The 25442-nt window shown below is 37.2% G+C and overlaps 1 long non-coding RNA gene and 1 pseudogene across 1 annotated transcript; both read left to right on the forward strand.

The window, feature by feature from the left end:
• The first annotated feature begins 374 nt into the window (after positions 1–374).
• Positions 375–19634, forward strand: LOC146544342 (uncharacterized). Its single transcript, XR_014883750.1, has 6 exons — positions 375–565; positions 892–946; positions 12448–12641; positions 14127–17458; positions 17564–18019; positions 18400–19634. It is a non-coding gene; the product is annotated as an uncharacterized LOC146544342 (long non-coding RNA).
• A 5499-nt stretch (positions 19635–25133) lies between these two features.
• On the forward strand, positions 25134–25233 carry LOC116216714 (U6 spliceosomal RNA; annotated as a pseudogene).
• The last annotated feature ends 209 nt before the right edge of the window (positions 25234–25442 follow it).

Genomic DNA, 25442 nt, shown 5'->3' on the forward strand with positions numbered 1-25442 from the left:
GGCCTAACCAGTTCATTTAAATGAGGAATACATTCAGGTTTTTTTAAGTAATTGCAGTAGCAACATAGTTGATGGTTGCATATTGGTACAGCTCTTAAATCTGCTTTAGTTTAACATCACAAGCCCAGGTATATATACTTAATTTCCACCAGGGAGTACAATCCCTCCCTCCCTCCCTCCTCCCCCCTTCCTTCCTTCCGTTCCTTCCTTCCTTCCTTCCCTTCCTTCCTTGCCTGCCTGCCTTCCTTCCTTCCTTCCTTCCTTCCTTCCTTCCTTCCTTCCTTCCTTCCTTCCTTCCTTCCTTCCTTCCTTTCCTTCCTTTCCTTCTTTCTTCCCTCCCTCCATCCCTCCCTCCCTCCCTCCCTTCCTTTCTCCCTCCTTCTCTTTCTCTCCCTTTCTCTCCCTCTCTCTCTCTCTCTCTCTCTTTCTTTCTTATTTTTTAAATGGTAAACTGCGACAGTTATTTTGCAGCTTAACAAGTCTGCAAATTATTCTCATTTCTGCTTTGGCATTACTCCTCACTGAGCTGATTTAACTGGTGTTAAGTACAAAACGCTTTAGCAAGGTAAGTTTTGTATATTCACAAAGCTAGATTAATGAACAAGAGTAATTTCTGGCATTGGTTAAACATCTCTACCGCTGAACTTCATGAAAGTAGGATTGATGAGTTGAACTATTAGGTGATGAAGTGTAGAGCAAAAAGAGCCGGCATCTTTCGTGTGATAATTGAAATCATTTCAATTCATTTCCTTCTTGGCTGGACAGAAACATGTTTTCAATAGTGAAGAAATCTTGAGGGAATCCATTGACCTAACCAGTTATATAATACAAGAAGTTAATGGACAAAAATGATATTAATCTTCAGTTTATAAAGGCATTTTCTTTTCACAGAATCAAAACTCTACAAAGGCAAAGTATATTATAAGAGCAACTGCTACTCTGGTAGGTATGTGACCTTTGTTTTATGTGACAATTATTGGGTGGGTAGCAAAATAAAATGTAAAAAAAAACCCACAAATTTTTATGCTAAGATAATAAATTATAAATTATGAAAGTCTAAGGCACTGAGCAACTTGTAAGCAACAATACTGTCTCTTAGCAACAAGCCAGGGAAAGCAGTTTGTTGATACGAATAGAGCAGACAGGATTGTTTTGCAATGATTACCACCAAGGAACTAGGAACAACATTTTAACACCTGCCTCAGGGCACTTCTGCACCTAGCTATCCATCTCTCCAGCGGCCCACAAAGCCTGGGCTGTATGCCAAGCGGATTCTGAGGCCTGCCTCCCTCCCAGAGCAAGCCGGGTGCAACAAAAAGGACCCCAGAGGAAAGATCAAAGAGGTGGAGTTCAGGTGTGTTGCACACTTGTGTCCGCTTCTATTCCTTTAAATGTCTTTTTACAAACAATGTATGATCGTTAGTGTAAATGTTTATTTTTTACCCTTGCTCTCTGCCCCTTTAGTGCTGTCTAATCTGGAGTTAGCATCATGAATGAATGCAGACATGTATTTGATATGAAGCCAAGAATTTTAACTGTAGTTTTATTCTTAAATACCCAGCATTAAGAGTTGGAGCAATGGTGCAATCAGGAGCACCTAGTTATTATTCCACCATTGTGCTGGCTTCAGAAACATACAAAGAAAACATTTCCAGAAATAAAATGCAGCAGAATCAGTCTGCTAAGTCCCTGAGCTAACATCAGAGGTGGCTTATTCATTCTCCCAGATAGAACATTACGACAGTGAAGGGAAGTGGCAGAGGAGGATAGTAAAAGTTAAGGGAAAGAAGTTGAAGTGAAATCCAGGCAGATGAGGAAAAAAACCTTAGGAAAAGAACAAAACTGGAAGATGAGAAGGAGAAGGAAATAAAATGTTGTGAAGGTAAGAAGGCTCTGGAAACAAAATATGGGACAGTGGAGAAATATGAAAGAAAGAAAATACCAACAACACACACAGTTCTGCTGTTAGCAGAAGTAATTTCCCTTGTAGAAAGAAGTGCAGAAGAGAACAGCTAACAGGAGCAATTAATTCTGATCTGGTGGAAATCCATCACTGACTCATGAGATCTGGCAATTCTTACAGTCCACTCTAAGCCCTAAGTGAGTTGGAGCCCTGATCAAAGCCTACAGGCCAGCTTAGCCTATAACCCTATCTTTTTCCACATTATACCTGAATTTATTAGGCAATGCAACTGTGCTAAGCACGTTTCTATCAACACAGCTTTCCTGCTGCTGACTGGAAGGAACATATGCCAAACTTTTTTTTTTTTTTTTTTTTTTTACCTTGCACCAAACCGCCCTGTGTTTGCTAAGGATACCTGGAGGTGATTTCCACAATGTTTATATAACACAAGGCATTGACTTGGAGGCCAGGCTACAGAAAGCCACACTTTTCTTATTTCTTTTTCTAATTCAGTATCCAGAGCAGACTGATTTAAAATAAATTTGCTAAATATAACTATTGCCATTACTGTATAGACATGTTAAACAAATGCATGGGTTGATCCACCTCAAGAAACTATTTGTTTTCCCTGATGCAAAATCCTGCAGGAATTGGTCATTGTGTTTTATATGACGTTGAGGCTCACCAGGCAAAAGTGGGCTTTCTCCTTCACTTTTCTTTTGGGTGATTGAATATGAAGTCCAGCTCGCTGCACATCCTTATGTGAGATAGTTTAACACAGTACCTCGAGGCTCTACGGTCCCAGAATGCAGTGCAGCTCACTGGCAGTAGTTCAGCTGAAGACTAAACATTTGGCTCAGTGACAGCAGAGCTGCCAAGAGTTGGCAACAAGAGACTCACAGGGAAGCAGCAGGCTGCTAAACCCTTTCACATTTTTAATTAGATCCACACACCCATGTCTTTGAGCTATCATAAATATACAGATGACATAGAGAGCATTATTTGGGGTAAGGAAAAAAAAAAAAAAAGAAAGAAAAGAAAAGAAAACTGTACTGTGGTATCTCTTACCTTATTAAAATAATTTACCTACAGCTAGTCTTTGGAATTGGGAGGAGGGGGGGGGGAGCGGGTTGTGACATTTAACTCAGATAAAAGTCTCGCCCTGACTACAGTTAAACTCATCCTGAACATTGAAAATGCAGGGTCCTGAGATGACTGACATGCTGATTTAGTTGCAATAGCATCGCCAGAAGAGGGCATTATTGGCAGTAACTCCAGTATGTAATTTCCCAGAAGAGCAATACATTCAAGCTTGAAGTATTCTTAAGTGTATATCTTGCTATGATGTTGTTGTTAAAACTATTTGTTGGTTTGTTTTTTTGTTTTCATTTTTTCCCTTGCTCTGTTGTTACTATTTGCTAAGCACACCTTGATACATTCAAAATCCTTTTATCTTTTTTTTTTTAATTAATTTCCTCAAAGACATTTTCCCAATTTGATTCTTCCTAACCTTTCTTCCTTCCTATTTTATTCCATCCTTCAAAATAATGATGAGGTTTTGTTGGTTGCTTAATTTATTTTTTTATTAACAATTACACAGAAAAATTCCTTTCTCACCTATCATTTTTTCATCTGACACTGAGATCTTCAGCAATAAAGACATATATCAATTACATTTCATGCTGACAATTTACGTTGTCATATCTGGTGGACAGGGTTAAAAGACCTGTTCTTCTGTCCAGGGACAGTGACACTCAAGAATATTGTCTCTTGTCTCCTTTGTTGTAAAGTCTTAATATTTTATTCAGAATAGAAACTGTAGCTGTATCGTCAACCTGAAGCATGAAAACATGCACAAAGGATCTTTGCAACTGGCCCTTAAGGGCTAGGGTTTTCTTCTTGTATTTCTCCTAATTTTAAAGAAAATCTAATAAGGAAACAAAATCCTTGAAATGCTGCAGGGGGGGAAAGGAATCACATGTTGTCCTGCCTGCAAGCACAAATTTTATAAATAGACACTACAGCAAACATCAAAGAAATTACTGTGCAGAGAAACCAACAGATCATGTATATTTTACATTGCCCATTTATTCCAAACTGTGTTAGCCACACACTGCCAGTTAACTCTGAATGTGCAAACCACAGTCTCTCCATTCTGGATATTCAGAAATTTTTTTGTGTCATCCCAGATTTTTGTGTTTTCTTCTGTACAAGTTAAACTTGGCCATATCTTATTTCTCCTGTTTTTCTCCTCTGTTCTTCACCACAATCTGAGAAGTCTCAGTTCTTTTATGAGGTTGTGAGCTCATGCCAGGTCCACATGGATTTCAACACATAGGATCCATGACCCTTACCAACAAAACTCATATGAACAATCATATTTCCAGGAGCCTTACCTCACTCACTGTATGGAATCTGCTTTGCACCAAACAGCTGAACATATAGATAATATCTCTTACAAATGGGAGAAGGAGCAGGGTCGAAGTAGTAGGTTTACTCTTGGGCAATTCAAAACCAATTCTAGTTCAAACTGTTCCTTCTTCAGAATATAGGGGAAACATTCAGCTTTGATCTTTCTTGACCTCACCTTTCATTTACTCCTTAAGTCCACTGGAGTATTCTGCTCTTGTGTTCCACAGGGCAGCCAAAGGGAAATAAAGCATCCAAAAGGTCCTCCGGAAATTCAGAGCTTTGGTTGATATGATAAATTTCTTTGATTAATTTAGTCAGGAGTGAACTGGGCCACTACAGACATTCATACCATAGGTTTGTAGTCTGTTAAATAAGACAGAAGTCAAGGATGATAAATCATTTTGTGGAGGATTTTTTAAATGTTTGTAAAATATTTAGCAAAATAAGACTCTGCTGTCCTGTTTTGGGCTACCAGCATATAAGTGAATGACTACAAATAAAAATACATGAACAAAAATATATATTATTAATCGTCTTGTCAGTGCTGCTATTGCTAGTAGTAAGGCACCATTCTTAGAGACAGATTTTGCAAGTGCAAAAATTTTTTACAGAACCATGACCAAGAATCTGCCCAGAAAGCTAATCCAGTTATTTAATCAAACTAGACATCTGCCAGAAGTTTAGAACTTAAAGTTTCACAAGTATAGACATAGTAGTAACATTTGCTAGTAATACTGCTAATTCTCATTATTAGCTTGGCTATAAAAGAGTTTTCCTTGATAGTAAAACTTTGGTTTCATTAATATCTTCGTTTGTAAGTAGTATCAGGATTAGGAATGCAAGTTTCAACATAAGTAATTAATACAAGTGATCTTGTACCTCACTTACATATATCTTTTCTGGAAGAAGACATTTTAACAGAGATGTATTCTTTAATGAAGTTTAGGCTTTGATTTATCAGACATTCAAAAGAAGAAGTGGTGCCTCTCCTGCCCTCTCTTTCTTCCTTATTTTCCTCTGGAAGTTACCTATCTTGATACTAACCAGCCTGAAGCAAGTTTAGTGTAACTGCCCAACGGAGGTAAATACCTGTGCTGATTCATTAAAATTCTTGTTCAGATCTGATCAGAACCCGGATATCAAAATACAGTCTGCCCATGCAGGCTTACCCACACCAGCTTCTTTCACATGTGCCAACATACCAGGCCTCTGGCTATTAACAGTTTGGTTCAACAGAATTCAGCAGAAAAATGGACAAGTGGAAATCAAGGATGGAAAATCCTGCTTAAATCATCTACCTCATCTCTATGTCATTCCTGGAATCTTTCCCAAATTTACAGACTTTGCTGTCATTGGTGCTAAAAGAGGTTTCTATGTACCGTCTTTGATGCATATAATCCATGTGGCAAGCTGTTAAGAAAGATGGGGTAGATGGGTGTGATTTTGACCTTTCCAGAATGAGTCATGCATCAATGGTTATAGAAAGATCTAAACTGGAGTTCATGTACGGTGGTGAGAATATTTTCATCAGCTCCAGTAAGTCTTGGGTGAGCGTTACAGGGTTATACTCATGAGATTTGGAGAATGGGCAGAGTGAGTACATATTTGGCCACAAAACATTGCAAAGTGTATGTGAAACACAACCTTCCAGTACCCAAGCACAAACCAGTTTCCAGTTCCCCCTTTCTGGCACTAAAATTAAAGGCCAGAGAAAATAAAGCAAAAAGGGCCCTATGCCTTTGTGCTTCCTTGAATCTAGCTTAGAAGTGTTCTGTCATCAATTAGTCCTCCTTAGACTTTGTTACTCCCACAAACAGCTGAAGGGCAAATAGGCTTGGAAAATCATCTGCTCATTGCAGTCCACCTACCCTAGACCCAGGCTAGGAAGACAGCTGTTAAACCAAGATGGCATTTGCCAGAAGGGAGCAGAGAATGCAATGCCCTTTTTGAAGCAGGAGTAGCACAGAGATGCAGCCTAAACACTATTACCAGGCACTGTTTGTTCCATCTACAGCGGAGAAGTCGGGTTTCTGATGTGACAATACTGATGTGAAACTGCAAATGTAACATATACCTGCCCCCAAACTTTTCTTGATTAGACTTACTCATTGCAATGCTATGCTAAATTGCACAAAATATTTTTTAGGTCTGAAAAACTCAGTTCAGTAATGTTTATTTCCCTGTGCTACTCCGCCTAAAAAAAGCATGTCCACGAAGTATTTATTTTAAAGTAAAGACACAGCTTTCATAGTCTCTTTCATCTTCTAATGAGACACAAAAATACACTACCTTAAATCAACAGCACTGAATCCAATTAAAGTATATGAGAAATGATATCTGTTTTACTGTCAGACTTTACAGACACCTAGTGTCTTACAGACAAAAATTCCTACACACTTGACTGTCAAAATAATTTAAATATTAGCTCTTTTCTGTTCTATTATTTTTTAAAAAAACAAGTTTTTTAATTGCTAGCATATATTCATATTGTCCTCATTTTTGTCAGCAAAATAGTTCTAAACAGACCCATTTTAGCAAGCAAATTTACTATGGTTATAAATAAAGTGATTATGTTTGCAGCTGTAAAATTTTCCAGTATACACTGCTACTATTTCTACACTGAGGATTCTAAATACACTATTTCATGCATTACATGCTATTAGGTTAGGAAGCTATTTTTTTCACAGTCCAGCTTTAACCAAATCCAAAGGTAAACTTTCTCCTGCAAAAGTCACCATAATAAAACTCCTTAACTTCAGTCTTGTGGGACTCAACTTGCAACCATAAATTTCTTAAAACAGACACAAGAAGCTTGCCCAAGCATCATACCCCCCATCCCAACCTTTTCCCAACAATTCACTCATCCTTAATTTATTAAAAGTCATGGGGGAGGGAGTGGGGGAAAAGTAAAAGCTCTGGATGCTTCTTGCTATAGGGCAATGATTTTGAAAATGCAGTTTGTGGTGGTGCTGGGTTTTGTGGATTTCTTAACTTCTGTGAAAGGCTTATTTGGAGGTCCTTTATTTGCGGAAAACTTGGAATTCCTAATTTTAAATTTGACCTCTATTCTGTCCTGAAAATCCTATCTGTACACTTGAAACTAGGAGGGACAAATCCCAAATTCCACTGCAGTCATAGGGAATTTTTTCTCTAACTTCAGAGGAGCCAAGACTTCACTCTCAATAGGCTCTTGTTTACAAAGCACAGCATTGTCGTACACCTTTTGGCCACAACATTACACTGCAAACTTTCATTTAGGTTTCATCCCTTTCTTCATACTCTTCTTTTAAACTGAGTTCAGAAGAGTGAGAGAGAGAAGAATCATCAAGTACAGGCATGGGGGTTTGGAGATACTTGCTCTTCACCACAGTTAGTTACATCTCTGGATGAAATTTGTCAGAGCATGAAGGAAGTCTAACAGGACAAGCATATTTCAGCCTGCTTCAGCCTTTCCTCCGTTAGAAGAGTTACTTATAAATATCTCAGATGTCAGGCCCAGATGTCCTGTAAAGCGATTGCTGAACACACATCTGTGCTCCCATACAGACACCAGTGACTGAAGTGTGTAATATGTTGCCAAAATGTAAGAGTAAAGCCTGCAAACTAATAATTGCAGCAACTATGCATTTCAAATTTAGCCCATCTTCCACCAACAAGTAGAAATAACATCCTGTCCAACTTCCATTCTGAAGGTACTAACTCTGCCAGCTCCATTTCCTTAGATTTCCCTTCAGCCAAGAACCACATTCTGAAACCAATAGGAAACTTGCCTGCTCCAAACGGTACTTCACAAAGGGCAACTGCAAGTCTTCTTCCTACCACACCCAGAGCAAGGTTCCCTCATTTATGAAATGCCCATAACAAGGGAAGGTGTTTTTGTTCCTTCCTTTCCTGGCAAGGTCTCAAGTGCAAGCAGCAACATGCAGAGGGAGGCTGATACATAATCTGCCAAATCTGACTAGCGTTCTTTGCTCCTCACATGACAGATCATGTACTTGGTCAAAACATCTCTGTCAGTGCTGCAGTCCCTTCAGTATCAAGGTATCCTGTTTTTGCAGCGAAAAGTTTGAACTGTCTGTTACTGCCTCATCTATTTCCCCATAATAACCTCTAGACATTTCCTATATTAATGACCTATCTTTTTTGCTTCATTTCTACTTACCACTATCATCTGTAGGCACATACAATTTGTCATTTATAGGCAACTTCTCAAAATGAAGTTAATAATTTGTTTTTCTACTGAAACTAAGAACTGTGTATTCAGCTTTCTCAGAAATTTTGCCCTGGCTGCAATTAAGGAACACTAAGAACTCTCTCGTAATCCAAACTGATTCTGAGATGATAACAAAGCATGAAGCGAGACCAAAGTTTGTGTAGCTTGAAAGTTTCAGCATAGGCTTTTTGCTTAACACAGAGCTGTCCTACTTATTTGTATCATCTTAAGAAATCACAAACACAATTATTTACTCACATTTGAATTTGAAATACTGTGCACACTGTGTTTTGCTTCTCACTCTCCCATTCCCATTTTCCACATTTGCCTGATGTCCAAGTCTGACCCCCTTTGTTTTGCTTCAATATTCAGGACTGTAAACTGTCCAGAAGAACAACTAACTCTAGTCCCAGATTTCCACCAGCATCCGTGGCATCCTTGGGAAATCACTTCACCTCTCTGCTTCCAGTCTCACTCCTTACGTGCAAATGCAGAAAAGACCATATCTTTAATTCTGTGTTGGGTTGATGCATAAAGATTGAATTGTAGAGAAAATAAAACTATTGCTGTCATAATTGCTGTAAATCATTTCAGTACCTCTAACACATGAGTAGCATAGTTGATGTTAAGGGTAAGGCAATGTTCTATTTAGTTAAGTGTCCTAATGAGAAAGAATTATTTACCTTTCTCATCTAGTTTGCATGCATGAAATTTAAAGAAAACAAACAAACAAACAAAAAAGCTAGCCATTCTGTTACTGTATTGTGGAAAACTTGGCCAGGAGTTTCATTCTTTTCCAGACAAATGAAGTTACTGGGAATTTATAATATGTCAAATGGAAACACAAAAATCCCAGCAAGACCTTTTCCCTTTTTTCCACAATTACTTCACAGACCCTTTCAGTGTCAGTTTGTTTTGGAAAAAGGACATATATCTCTACCTACATGAATAGCAGAGATGTTATTTTAAACATTGTAAGTGTTAAATGTGATGCAGATGCAACAATGCCAATGCCATCACTGCAGCTGTTTTGTAGAAGGGCTAATCTCTTCTTTGTTTAACCTCTTCATTAGCAATCAAGGTATGTAGCCACTAGTGAACATGCAGTATAGTCATCTGCATGGTGAATTCTTGTAAGCATAGATTAGGTCAACCTGATGGTTTTTCAGTGCTGCAAACCAATGCTATCTGAAAGTACCGACTTCTGGCATGACTTGAGTATTATTGCCCATGGAGAGAAAGGTGCTACTGAGACAACTGTGGCTGGGGAATTAGGGATAATGATGGCGACCTGCTTAAGGGATCCTTTTAGTATGTGTATCAGTTTCGTGGGAAGTATGTTTCTGCCAGGACAAAAGCTGCTGCCCCATTTGCTAGTAGAAGGAGGAGTATTACATGATTATGGATGTGTGGAAATGACACAAGACAACAAACCATCACACCTTATTTCTCCCTAAGGGAGAGGATGAAAGTATAAACCACATGTAACAATGTCAGTCGTGTTGCCTAATGCACTGGTCTGGCACATTCAGATACGAAGTGATGTGGACAACATAAGAATCTGTTTGGAGTTGCATAGCACAGTGGTAAGATGGTGAAAACTTGGCCATGATCCAGATTTTTAGAAGTTAACCAAGACCGAAAAAGCTGTATGCCAGTTTTTTTTCATGGTAATTTTTACCTTCAGGAGGTAAACTGGGGGAAAAAAAAGTACAGATATTGTCAACAATATTTCATTTCTATATTTTCCGAATGAAAACTTAAATAGACAATTTAGTTATAATTTTGTGGGTTTTGATCATAATCATTTTAACATACGTAAAAAAACATAAAGAATTTTAAATGGAAAAAATCAAAATTATTATGAAATGTTTTGTTACACTCATCTCTTTTTTTTCAGGGAACTTATTTGAGAACTTTCTATATTTCTATTTTTATTCCATATTTAACTTTATTTTGATCTCAAAAGTATTTCTTATTTTACTTATTCCATACTTTCATGGAATGCCGTTGTAAAAGTGACTGTGTGGGTTCTAGGCTCTTGGAGTTCTTTTCTACTGAAAGGCAGCCCTCTCACAGTCCTCTTTTGATCTTTAACAGCAGAGTGATGCATTTAAAATTAATCTCAATATCTAACAGTACATTTTGGTTGGGCTTTGGAAAGTAGGCCACAGAAAATTATGTTCAAGAATCGCTACAATCAGAAAAATTATCTAAAAATATCTCTGCTTTAGTACGGAAAATATATACACAGGTATGCACAGTGATATTTAAAATTTGTGGAAGTATTAGCATGAAAGACACAATCTTAAACATAAAAATTTGATTATTTCTCACAAAAGAAATTTCAGCCAAGATAAATTCATATGTAAAGTCAGTGGCAAATTGTTTTATAAGAATTTTGTATTGTTCTTTCATCTTATTTTTCTACTTTTCAAGCTCAAACCATGAGAGGGAAATAAGAGACAAGAATGCATACCACCAAATGATAAAGAAAGCCAATGAAAAATACAGTACACATATCCAGATGCCCATGTGGTTTAAGCTCTCCTGAATAAGTCTTCTGAAGGGTAACAATTAGTTAAAGTTATTTTAGAATAACACAGTATGTGAATTTCTAGGGAAAAAAAAAAAAAAAAGAAAAAAAAGGAGAGGGAAGAAAATAATTTGCTGTAAAACATTAATTTCATTCCTTTCAATTCAAATAATCCAAGGAAAAGTTGTAAAGAACCAAGTTCAAAGATATGGCTTGATTAAAATTTTAAAAGTCACCTCTCAGACCATACGTTATCTGTTTAATACAGTTTCAATCCTCTGCACCTGGTATTATACATAACCCCCTTCTATATTTTTCTTCTGTCATCTTAGTATGGGCCCAAGGTTTTTCCCAGACCCCAATCCTCCAGTAAGGACAAATGAAAGAGGCTCAAGAAGCTGAAAATGTCTATTCAAGCACCTTCAGCCTTATATGAGCCTTTCAGCAATTTACTGGAAGAATGAAGAGCCAGGCAATCTTTAAAGCATCTTAATTGTTCTCTGAGTGTAATAGAACCCTTGGGAGACGTGACCCTAAGTTGGCTGTAAATCACACTTGATTCTATGGGCTGTTCTGTTCCTCCCTATCTATGGAAAGTATATGATGTTAAAGTAGATTATTAAATCACAGTGTGCTTATTTTTCAAACAAAACCTATAAGTTACTGGCTTTGCCATTCCCTCCAACCCCTCCGACCTCAAAGAAAGGTAGGAAATGGGTATGAAAATGGTAGGGCAACAAATGATTGTCTGTGAATGAAAAAGGGTGTGAGAAATCAGTAATTAATCTGCCACGACTCCTACAATTTTTTTCTAAGAAAACCAGTCAATCAATCTTCCTCCAATCTGTCTACCATTGCCCTTTTATCACCAGTATATCATCTATTCACCCACAAATTCATTTGCCAGTTGTCTCCATTCCTTTCCTGAATTAAAACTCTGCCAACCTGAAGTGGTTCAAAATCTCCCTTTGAGTTACGCCAAACAGCTTCTCAGAAACCTTCAGCACACACCTATCCTTTAGGCTGAGAACTATTTTCGCTTTGCTTAACCTTGCCAGTGCTGAGCACCACACCCTTGGCTCTGGTCCCACACTGTAACCATCTTCTCAGCTTCCAACAGAAAGCACACAGCCATGCTGTCCTCTGATAAAAACAACACGGGGACTCCGATTTTTTTCCTTTTATGTGACAGCCTGCACTTGATTGAGCAGAATTTATATACTGTCAGCCTGTAATGATTCTCTTTGTTGTTGGAATTGAAAAATCAGGAGCATGAAGACTAGGAAGAAAGGACTGAGGATTTTAACTTTTACCCCTGTAGGGAAGAAAGAAAACTACACTACCAAAGCTTGTTTCTTCTCCATCTTGTATTTGTATCTGTAGAGTAAGAGGCTGTCTTGCCAGAAGATCAAATCCTTCAAAGAAAGAATCCGATACACGACCTGAGAGCATCTTCCACTGGTACTGCACCACAAATACATTAGCAACATAACAGCTGGGACTGAGTTTACTGAATCTGCAGTGATCAGCTGCTCTTCTTCAGCTCCACATACAGTGCAGAAACTCTGGTTCTCGATGTGAGTAGTTTAAATGAAATAACAAACCACCAACCAACAGGACTTTGAACAAGTAGCAAAACCCAGTCAAAAGTATTTTATTTACAAAAATATGTGCAATTTGACTCGTGGATAAGCCCAGAAATAAAAATTATTGTGTCTAGAAGCATCATCTGGAAAAATTAATTGAGGTAATATGATAAAAAATCCGAAGCACAAATTTAGAGCCTTTTCTCTCTTTGAGAGTGTTAACATGCTAAAAAAAAGTTGTCCAGAGAAGCAGTTGTGTCTCCATTTCTGGAGACTCCCAAAACACAACTGGACAAAATCCCGGGTGTCCTATTCTAGTTGACCCTGCTCAGAGCATGGAGATTGAAATAACTGGTCTCAACCTGAACCATTCTGTTATTTTTGATACTGTGGTGACCTTCATGCATTAGTGCTTATTCAAGGGCAAACACGTCCACAGTATGGACAAAACATGGCACTACATAGTCTCCATCTGTCCCACTGTTACTGTTACCAGAAAGAGTTCTGTGGTTTTATTTTATTTATTTATTTTTTCCTCTGTGAAGAGCCTTGATCTTGAATGCTGAAAGGGCAGAAGTTCCAAGGAAGTTGAAAAAAAAACTGTAAATGCACACATGAGCTGCTGTACTGCAACATTCCTGTTGGTTCCTGCAACTAACCAGGAACCTCATGTCCAGTTTTGAGAGCTATGCTATGGCCTGCATTGGATTTAAGATTAGATACCTGCTGTTTGGCATGCAGCTGTCTCACTGAGGCACTGCAATGCATTGTATAGTAGTACATCAACACCCTAAGGTCTGTTCACCGCCTATGTTGCCTCTCTCACTGGCTCCAAAGGGAATCTGAGGTAAATGGATTCAGTCCCTAACATAGTTGTCTCCTTTAAGTGCCTACAGGCATTTGTGTAATGTGGACTGATAGGTGGCACAACTCCTCGTAAGCTGCCTTAGGGTGCCAAACCAGTGCACCACACAAATTAGGGGCTTGCTTTAATGCTGTGATTCTGGCAAACCATTTGAGGAAAACAGTATTCCCACTTCAGGCTTACAAACCAGGTGGGTTATATGGCATTAAGAAGTTTTTCTGCAAGGAAAGCAGAAGGGTGGGAGATGCAAAATAAGCACTGGAGAATCATAAAGCACCCACCTGGGTTTCCTTAGAAAAGATTAAATGCCAGAGATTCAGCCAGCACTAAGAACAACTACACAGCAGTATGTCTGCAGTTCCCTTGAAAGCTCAGTACGGTCTGTTACCACTTTAATATAGGAATTAATTGAAGAAAATTGAGAAACTAGCTCAGATTTGACCTCTGGGTATTCTGCTCAGTAAGTCCAGTTTAGCCCAAAGGCACATAAATGAAGGAAAATTATTAACCCACTAGATGCTGGCTTAATATGCCAGTTAAGGAAAATAAACATCTTACAGATTCAAAGCAGTTTATTTTGGTCCTAAGAGTGATGTATCTTGCTTCCCCAGAAGACAATGCCATTCTGTGACATGTGGTTACAGTACAGATGGAGTGCTGGTTGATTGCATAATGGTCTGGTGTTGGAGAACTCAAATGTGAACTGTCTTCATAGATTGGAAGCGCCTTTCTTGCACCATTTCCAGGTTTGTTGTCACTCATAATATTTGAGGGAATGCTTCATGAACCAATAACGCAGCTACCCTGAAAATGTTCCACAGGAGCTGTCAAGCATCCTATTAGCACACTTACTGACACTGGCCACAGCTGACTCTCTTTAAACATGCCAGTCTTAAAGTAAAAAATAGTTTTATTGAAGGATGTACTTGGCACTTTTCAATATTAAATACTAAATAAATAATAGCATGTTTTCCTTTAAAATTTTAGAATGCAACTGTATCTATCTGGACTCAGTTTGCAGACATGCATTAATTCATTTAGATACAGCGTCTGAAAATCTGGCTCTCAGCTTTCCCGTAATGTGCATCTACTAATGAATAGGGAATTATCACATTCCATATTTTCAGTCACTAATGAGCATTAAAGGCACTATATATGTTTCATACAAAATTTAAAGTCAAGTGTTTTTTTTCCCCGTAAATTTGGGTTTATTTCTACCTTGTCAGTCATTCACAAGAATATGGTGTACAGCAGTGTCCAAGACAAACTGTTCTGCATATGGTCAGATTAAACATACAGAAATTTAACCATTTTAAAGAATGTAACTGCTTGAAGACACTTTGAAATGATCATGGGTGCCTTATTTAATCTGTCTCCCACTCAGGGTATTTTATCTCAAATGTAATATTAAGTCTTCATTAATAAAGTTACTGAGAAAATAACAGTCTTCCATTTTGAAGACAATGCAATTAGTGACCTTATGAATCTTATCCTTCCAGTCAGTTGTCCATTATTCTAGAGGGGCAATTCAGTCACAGAAGATCATGCTCATTGCATGAAAAGCTATGTTTAATCAAGCTTGTGTTCTGCCAGTTCAAAGGTTTGAATAATCAGACTGTTGTAAATTATTTTCAAAACCAGAATATTCTTATTGTACCTAGAGTTACCAGCTAAACCAAAAATTAATAATGTAATGCTGTTACAAATCGATCATTTTTTGTGGTGCGCCTGGTGCAGGGCACAGAAGATAATTCTCTGATTATACTTTGGGTTGGTGGTGCTTCTTTACCTTTGGTTTTACACAAGCAGACTGAGAAGTGAAGGAAACGTGTTTGTTTAGGTAAGAGAGGGCAGAGGGGCAAATAATACATTTGTAATTTTTTTTTTTTAACAGTTTGGGTTTAGTTTTTAGCTTAAAGCAATCACAAGATACTGCGAATTATAGAGTATGTCCCACCTAAGACAGCTCCCTTACCCCAACTTCCAAATGCCAATTACCAGATTATTCTTTTTCTGCACTTCAGCAGCAATGGGAGGAGAATCTTTCATGGTGCTTTGAACCTCTCTTGAACTCCATTAGCTGTGGAACTAGACACAGGAAAGAAGCAAGCAGATCCTTTTGTGACAGCAGAGATGGGGGATGAATATCAGGAGAAAACCTCCAAACCCAACCAACTTCCATCTGATAACATGCTTAAAAGGTCACATACAGATGGTTTAAAAAAAATTCTTTATTGCGAGCCTCTCAGACTAAATCATAGGATCTGTTAGGGATACATAGATATATAGATTCACCTATGATCTTGGACAGGGCAATCTCTTGTGTGTCACTAGCACTGCAGCTCTGGATTTCAGAGTGATTTTGCAATCCTAACTCCAGATGAAAGACAAAAATTGTTATTAAAAATAAATGATCTAATTCATTTTTCCAGATAAAGTGCTTTATTTTCCATATGTAGACTGTTCAATTAATCTTAATGTAGAATAACTCTAAAATTCTAATTTTTCTAAACATACATTTTGGGAACCTACAACTTCTCTATTTGAAAATATGAAATATGGGCAATTAATCATTCCAGAATATATAATTTCAATGGATGTAATGACAGCACATAGGCTTTTTTTCATCTAGTACCAATATGACCTACTCCCATGTACAGCAAACAGAAGGAGGTCCTGAGCTCACAGGTTGCTGAGGCCTCTGAATTATAAGTGAAGAATTCAATGTTGAACATTTAACCTGACCACAGAGATGTGGTTTTGTATCTCCTTTTCCCAAAAACATTAACATCTTATCTAGATTTTACTTATACCAGAGACTGTAAATGTGAACACTGGTTTCATTTAGGATGGTTTGGAGAAAAGGGTGTTGCATTAAGCATCTTTAGATATAACAAACACATCTCTGTCTGTAGTAGATAGTAGATATTCAAAATATTTAAATATCTTTCATCTCTCTTTATTTTGTAAACTATAGATATCATATCTCTAATATAAAGCTTTGGAGAGCTTATGAAAGGCATCATAAAATGTTGTCACCGTCTTTTACAATGAGTACAATCTTTGCAAGGCCTTCTTTGGTTCTGAAGGAATTAAAAACAATTTGGTCTCACTGGGACTTAAGTGAAGCTTTGAACTATTCACAGCTCTCTAAATATCCTCTAAAGTATTCTAGATATTTAAAGATGGTCCATCACTCCCCTCAGTCTCTACCTCCCTGCATCCTGAGCAATCGTGGAGACAGTTCCCTGTTACACTACCATTTTCCAATGCTACTTTATATTAAGTCAGGTCAGATGAGGTCACTGGTCTTTGATCTACTGTATTTCTTCATTCTTGTTTGAGACGACCCAACCTTTCTCACATTCCCATAACTCATGACAATAAAAGCAGCCGCTGTCTGCTCCACTTCCTAACTAATCAGTTCTGTTCAGAGTGGGAAGAAGAAACAGCTTTAGAGTAATGCAGATTTTTTTATTGAAAAACCAAGCACTAATAACTTCATCTTGTGTTCTTGCCTTCCCTTTTAGTCCAAGAGAATCTCGAGATCACTGAATTTTCTTTTTGCATATTTTTACCCCTCTTCTACGTAAGAGCAAGGAGGAGAACATTACTACCTTTCTGATTATTAGCAGCCATGGGTTCATACTGATTAGTCCCAGTTGCACAGGGTTAATGAGTTAAGTGTGCTTATTCAATTAAGCCACCTCTTTGTTTTAGCTCACATAAATTTTTACCTGATCGCTTCAAATTACCTTTGGCACTATTCAGTAATAGAATGAATTGAGTAAACTGAATCAAAAGAAAAATGAATGCCTTCTTAGTTCTTGTTTTTGCTTGATTTGCCCTCGGTAAAATAAACGGATGGAGAGCTCAGCAGAGGCATTCTGATCAGCTGATATACAGTTTACATCATGGAATATGGGCAAATTTGAATCCTTCTGTATCCTTTTAAGTCTAATGCTTGGAAATATTTGGCACTAGTTTGAATTTTAGATTGTTTTTGTGAAAGAGACTCGGTTATCTGTTTTCCTCAAAATACCCTCAGGATATACCATTCTTACAGCAACCACTTCAGTGCATTACCTTGAACAGAGGATGAATGAGCTGCTTCACTTGTAACACTGGAGCACCTTTTCTAACACAGCTGCTGAATACAGTAATTTACTTTCTTCAGAGCTGTTTTTGGAACTATAAAACAGTCCTGCAGCAATGGGAGACCCACTGATGGTTGCAGTTAAGGCAGCACAGGATGAAGTGGAACATCAGAACCCAATAATCTTTTCATCTGCAAATAAGATACTGAAAGGAAAGACACTGGATTCTGATCCATACTTACATGCAATAAGTATCTGACATGCTAAAGAGGTATTTGCTTTTGAATGCTGATTATCACTGGAAAGCATCACATTTGAATCTCTCTGATTAAATGGAGGACTTTCATAATGGCATTACTAATTACATTTGTGTACACACTGACTGCCCTTAAAAACAGCCTCTTAAGGTAAGATTCATCTCATCTACCATTAATCATTTAAAAATTAGGTATCTAGTCTAAGCCAATTATCGCAGCTACCTCTGTAGTCAGTAAAGAGACACAGGGGCATGATTCATCCTACCAGTCTTAGGAGTGGATAAATCTCTTGTTGATTTGTTCCACTTATATCATGATGTCATCAAACATGAGATGACTTCTGCTCTGAGTATAAATGAGAAGCTGGATTAAGCAAAAGACACACAAAAAAAATAACTTCACAAATGAACAAAATCTTCAAATTGCATTTGAAGTGATTTTATTAAAATTAAATTCAAGATATTCTTCATCTAAGTTAAATCATATAACGATATTGTACTTAAAGATAACGATCTTCTGTTTATATTCAGCAACACACAGAGCACTCCGGATCTGAAGCAACTGTGATCCTACACTAACACAAGGAAATAAAACTTCCCTGAATGATTTGAGTCCATTCTCCTGTAGATGATTAATACGGAGATTCCCATTGGACTGCAGTGACTATACCTCTGAAAATCTCTCACAGATTTTGTTGTTTCATTTAACATCTGTAGGTGAATTTCCAGCTAAAGCATACCCATTTTATTTAGAAGCTTTAGAAGATCTTGTTCTTTTATGACTTCCTGCTATCGGTAATGTCATGTAATGGGACACTTACCTGATTCACTCTCTATGCTATGCTTAACTAGCCTTACTTCTGGACTGTGTTCTTCTTAATCATGTGCTTTTAAATCAACACGTAACTTGCACTGAGGGACATTCATAAAAACAATCTTTCACAGAAAGTATATCAAGGAGTGAAGGAGAGCTGCAGTATCCTGAAAAAATATAAAATATAAATTGAATTGCATTAGGGTCCTGCACAGAATAAACCCAAATTAAAATAGACCCAGAGATCTCTTGCTTATTTGGCAGTTTAATCTGGCCTAGGATTGCTGAACTATTTCCTAGAAACGTGATCTTCAAACTTCATCTTATGCATGGAGACCTTGGCAACACAGACAGGCAGTACATCACTCCAGCTCTATCTCTGCTGCATTGGCCTCTGGTTCTGAATTACAGCATCTATCACATTCTGGCTTTTGCTTGCCAAGCTTTTAAAGGTGTGCTCTTGCTCACTGTACCTTATGAACGGCTTTCCCTTCCATCATTGGGCCTGCTTTTGAAGTTTACTGATATCGACTTATAAAATATTCTCTCTCTGCTTGCCTACCCCGTCTGACTACTGTGTAACTGAGACATACATGCATATCACAAGTGTCAAGTCCCTGTTTGAAAGTGCTTCCTCTTGCTCAGGCATACTGTGGAAACTTCTGGCCATAAATATCTGAACCTCATATGCTTTTAAAACCAGACACAACATACATCCTTTGGTTAAGATCTATTTATAATTAATAACATGGTGTGGACTGGCAGATTCTTCACTGAAAAGGCTGTAGACATAAACTCCCTATTTGTATAAATGTATACATACATATTTGGGAAATGCTCTATTCTTCTTTTCAGATTTAATGCCATCATATATCACGTTTGTTTTTAAACTATGCTCTACTCTGAATTTTTATTTTATAATAAAAAGCTTAATTTTGCATGTTGACAAGAACTGACCTTAGAGTCATATTTTCACTCCTTAAAAGCCTGATAATGAAAACAATCCCGTACCTTTCCACTGATTCTTTTTGCATATTTTGTTGCATGTTACTCCAAATGCCAAAAAACCCTCAAAAGAAATACCATTGACCTCTGAAATTGTTTTCTTTTGTCTCTCAAAAGCACAATGTTGTTACAATAAATACATCTATATATATATATACAAATAAGACATTAAACTTCTTTAAGTGGACTGCTGGAACGTAACTGTCCAGTTGACAAAGCTGACAAAGTGTTCGTATCTGTCTTGAGTAACTATGAACAATGCACAAAAAAATGGATAAAATTATGAAACCTATGGTCTAGAAAATACAAAATAAAAAGCACGGATATGGTAGGTATACTATAACTATTAGGCCATGTTTTGTGTTGTATATGCAAGTTAAGAAAAATAGCCTTCAATCTTAAAAAAAAAAGTGAACTAATTGACATCCATAATGTGTTTAATTATGTTTAACTGAACAATTTGCCTCCTACCATAGCCTTTACTGTGATTTTGAGAAAGTACAAATGCTAGAGCCGCACTGTAACAGAGTAAACTGTTTAAAATGTACTGAAAACAGAAATTATCAAAATCGGAAGAGAAGTGTCAAGATTCCACTAGATGACTACTTTTAACCAATAGGGATATAAGTCTTTGAACACATGTTTTAAGAAAGGTCTCAGTTGCAAGATGGTTATGTCACTCTGCTCTTCAACAAGATACATCTTTTTGTGCAGATGCTGTCTTTTCCTTTCATTAGCTAATTGCATTGTATTCAGAATAATATTTTTAATATCAAATTCTGTTTTCAATGTACAATGATTATTTAAAGAAATGGAAAAGGCATTGTCAGCAATAGTGGGATAAACCATCTGTTGTTCATGCAAGAGAAATCTACAGCACAGATTCTTAAGTCTTAGCAGAAATATTTGAAATAATTCATACCTGTATCTTCTAACAAAAAATCTAAGCATCTCCAAGACTCCTCTGAAAGAGACAGAATGGAGGAAATAACTTTGGATCTTTCAGCAAGACAGACAAAGGAGCATGTCTTCTATTGTTGCCCTCTTTCAGAAGCCCATAGAAAGGCATCTGTGGAAGAATAGGACATCTGAGATCTTTAACAGCTGACTCTTCTCCAAAGAGGTGACAAATGAGAAAACTGAAACAATGAAATGTTTCACGAAAGAACACCCACAAAGCAAGTGGAACTGCAGACTGCTTGACCATTTGACTAAGGAAGGTGTATGACTTCATTTACAGGAAAAAAAAAAAAAAAAAAAAAAAACTTTTAAATCATATACCAGTTGGCAAGCAAGGATGTTTGTTACAGTTGGTTCATAGATAACACTGGGACTTTATCTCATACTTTAGAAATCACAGAGTCTTTTAAGTAAAGGGTTAAATTAAGTCCCTAAAGAATGGAAAATGAGATAAGCAAGCTGATATATATTTGGTAAAACCACCTTCAGATATAGATTGGCTGCAAAACAGTGAAGTGATCATTGAAAAAAGATGCTGCATTTTTATATAGAAAAATATCACTGAATTGCACGGACTTTTAAAGCTATAAGTTGTCACAGAAGTTCTGCTTTCTCATGCAGCCTTTTGTAGTAAGCTTTGAGGATGGGGAAGAGAATGGCATTGCTATTGTTATTATAAGTATCATTACTGCCACTTTTTGCTTTTAGCAAGACATTATGATATATTACCTCAGTTTATCTCAGTTGATGTTATTACATAAATGCTACAAATGACAAAGTTTGGAGACCACAGGCATTCCTAGAAAGTGCCAAGCAAATTGTAAATTATATTAAGATGATCTGGGAAGTTGAAAGGGATCATGCACTGCATAGCTTTGTGCAGCTCAAACTTAACGGCGCTTTTAGATCATGCACACACTGGCTGTGGCATCAAGCATTGGAAAGGAAGTAACAGCTAAGGCAGTGAATAAAAGAAGACCTCAGACCTTATTTTCTCCTCTGTTATTATGCACTTATTATTGTTTATGTATACCTTAGTAATAGCAAGAGATCCCAGGCAGAGATCAAGACTACATTTTAGTTAAAAACAAATAAGAAAATCCTGTCTCACTCAATTCAAATATAGGGTGAAAGACAACAGGTAGATGCAATGTGAGAGGAGGAGAAGGAAGGTGACAGTGATGATTATTGCAGTAAACAGCACTCACCAATTACCTAGTCATTGTTTAGCATTCTTTGTAAAACACAGTACATCTGGAAGGCTGGTAAATGTTATCTTTAGATCTGTCTTTTGTTTCTGTAAACTAGCAGTTTCCTTTACAGCTATTTGAAAAATATGTTTTCTCCAATGAAGAAATGGAAAACTTCATGCTTTGTATACAAAAAAAACAAAATGTTTCAGCATATTAGGGTTTGAAGCAGTCAAGCTCATCTAGTCTAATGTACCGTATATTTTAAGCAACTTATTTTCTCTTAATTATCATCGTAATAATCCCAATAGCCTATTTTAAGGAGTGCAGAGAGTAATCCTGCCTTGATCAAGAAAAGTTAGTAGATGAAGTGCTCATACTTTTTGCTACTTTGTTGTAATGCCTAACCATGCTGAATGCTCAATACTTGGCCATGTCCTTTGTTTAAATTTATGTGACTTCACTTGGCTATCATTGGTTGCTGTTACGACCTACTGTGCTAGACTGGAGCATTCATTAGCAACTAGAATAATCTTCCAGGAAAATAATTCAGGTTATTTTACTATTGAACTTTTGGATAAAAAAATTCTCAACTCAAAACAATTTTCCCAACTTCAGATTTATTTTTATATATATTATATCTCCTCATTTTTTGGACATCTTTTCCCCTTGACATGGACAAATCACAATGCTGTACTTCAGTATCCTTTCCCCTCAGTGTATTATGCAGACATCCTTTGCCCCATGCCCAGTCCCTTGTTTGTTACTTGACTACCAGGGACTGACTTAGCCCTCTTTGCTATGACATCATGCATGCCATTCCCCACTCTGATTCCTAAATCTCTTCCTGGTAAACTAAACTCAGAATACTTGGTCTCTTTTTTTCAGTACATTGTGTTCTTTGCACCAGATGACAGCAATCTTTGCTATATTAAAGTGTGTTTTGCTCAAATGAGCCCACCTTATTTTGTCCTTTCCTGATCATTACAGAAAACGTTGCCACTTTTTTCATCACTTTTGTTTATTTCCAGAATACTGATAGGAATCTGAAGTGCTTTTAGTTTATAGATATTGATAGTGGAAATTATTTGATAGTTTCATATTAGCTTCTATCCTGTCAAATACTTAAATATGCTGTTTTTAATATGTTCAATATACACTCAATTTGCATTGGGCAGGGCATCTTCTGATACTGTGGTGTTTATCAGAAGTCCAGATATTCTATGGCAATCACAACATCCAAGTCCAATCTCTCATTTCACAACAGTTGTAGATACTTCAAGTTTACTTATTCAAACATTAATAAATAGTTTAAACAACAAGGATCTAAGTAAGGTCTCCATGATAATACTTACGTAGTATGTCCCTTTCCAAGTGTGGACTTAAAATGAACACAATAGAGCTTTTATCTACAGACAACAGTCTTAATATATTTGAAGCTCAAATGTAGAAAAAAGAAATGAGAGGGAGGATGATTATGTGGCTAAACACCCCTCAGTTGGCTGAAGGAGATGTCAGGAACATCCTAGTGAGAAAAACTGAAGCTGAAAAGATCAGTGGGAGATTTTCTCAGATTTTCTAAAAATACAGATGCTTTGTACTGTGTTTAAATTCTTCAGACTAGTTCTCAGACTTATTTGTAATTTGTTTGTCTAAAGAAAGTTGGTTCTGAGAAAGTAGAAAGGTTGAAGATAACTGTCTCTGCTGGTTTTTGTACTCTGTACTGAGGTCCTGCCATGAACAGATTCCAGCAGGGAACTAACATTACAGTATCAAGACTTAGGACCCGATTCAAGTTACAGTCCAGTCTAGTGCAGAATGAAGTCTGTTGTACTTCACACTTCCACAATCTCCTCTCATCTGTAAAGATCACAACCCTGCCCTCTTTCATTTCTCTTTGGAGGTGAGAGGAGGAACAGTGAAGCTGGTCGAGGCCCCACTTCTGTGTGTATCTCCAGTATATATCTCATGCATTCCTTGTTTTCCTCAGGACCTCGAGGAAAATTCTATTGAAATGCTAATAGAGGAATAAACTGTATAATAAGACTGCATTCCCTTTGGGCCTACATGTAATTTACACATAAAATGAAATTGCACATGGCCTTGTTTCATAGCATATTTGTTTAATTATCTGTCTTATAAAGCCTTTTTCAATTAATTTTCAATATTTAAAAAAGAAATAAAAATTTCAATTTATCTGTGTACCTGATAATTAAGTACAGTTTGGGGAATAATTACATTATCTAATAGTAGAAATTTGTCCAGCTCCAGTAACTGGCATTTTTCAACAGTTTTGCTTGCTTTCATGTTCTCCAACTATTCCAATTCAAAGTAAGTTCATATTCTGTGTGTATTACTCATTCCCCACTGGTAATACTAAGCACTGATCAGTTGATCAAAATTTCTCTGCTTTCCCTGACAATGGCTTCTGACAATTAATATATTAAATGTGAACAGACCCGTGCTAGTCTGAATCTCTCTGAGAGGTCTGTTTGTACAGTTCTGGTGTATACCAAGATAACCACAAATGACACAGCTATGAAAGTATTAAGTTTTTCATGAGGTCTCATTACCTTTGAGAAACATACAGTTTGACACAGTGTTGAATTCTGATGATCGTTGTTCAAGAGAACTGAAATATCCTAGTGCAATTTTAGTTGGAATAGGTATGGAGGAGTGTTATTGGAGAGCAATATGACAAGATTAAAAAAAAAAAAAAAAAAGATGCTCTCTGTGGTGTTGATTTTAGTAAAGTAAGAACCAAGAACAACCAAATGATCATTTGAAAACACAGAGCTGAGATTAGTACCAAAGAGAAAAAAAATTAAGCCAGCGAGGTCCCAAGTAGCAACCCCTGGGTCAAAATCATCCTGCTGTCTTTTTTCCCACTGGGGAGATAATAAAAAGTTGTTTGGGCAACACCTCCTGTTATATGTATAGCCTTCCTCTCCTTTCTCTGTATGATTGGCCTAGAAGTGACCAATACAACTTTTCATGGTGTAGCTAAGGGATGAGATATCCTCCTGCAGGTACCTTGCTATACATTATCCCAGGCTGCTTCCCTCTTTACAGTAGTTCACTATACATGGGAAAACTTTGCTTCTGAGATACTCATTTGCCAAAGCTCAACCAACCTGATTTGTACTAAAGGAGGACAGGAAATAGGACAAGCAAAATGAGTAGTTTGGTGTTTCAGAGTAAACAAATACAATCACCTCATTAAGATGGCTGAATGAAGGTAGCATCATAGCTAATGTCATCTGTTGTTCGCACCAAACAGATCAAAGCAAGAAGCACTTCTTCTACAGCAGATATACCCAAAGTGGAATGATACAGAAGTTAGCACTACCCCTAGGCGAGGATGACAAGCAAATTCTTGCAGCATTCCATGTTTTTGATTCTACGAAGTAGCAGTGAGGGCATGGTTTAGCAATGGGACTCAGTAGGTTAGGCTGATAGTTGGACTTAATGATCGTGATGGCCTTCTCCAACTTAGATGATTCTGTGATTCCAAAAAGAACCTAGGAAGCATCCTCACCTAATTCACAGTGTGGAACAAGCTGTAGCAAAATGGATTCCACACCTCTGCGGGCATCTCCATCAAG

The sequence above is a fragment of the Meleagris gallopavo genome, chromosome 5 (assembly GCF_905368555.1).
Source record: "Meleagris gallopavo chromosome 5, MGAL_WU_HG_1.1, whole genome shotgun sequence".
NCBI lineage: Eukaryota > Metazoa > Chordata > Aves > Galliformes > Phasianidae > Meleagris > Meleagris gallopavo.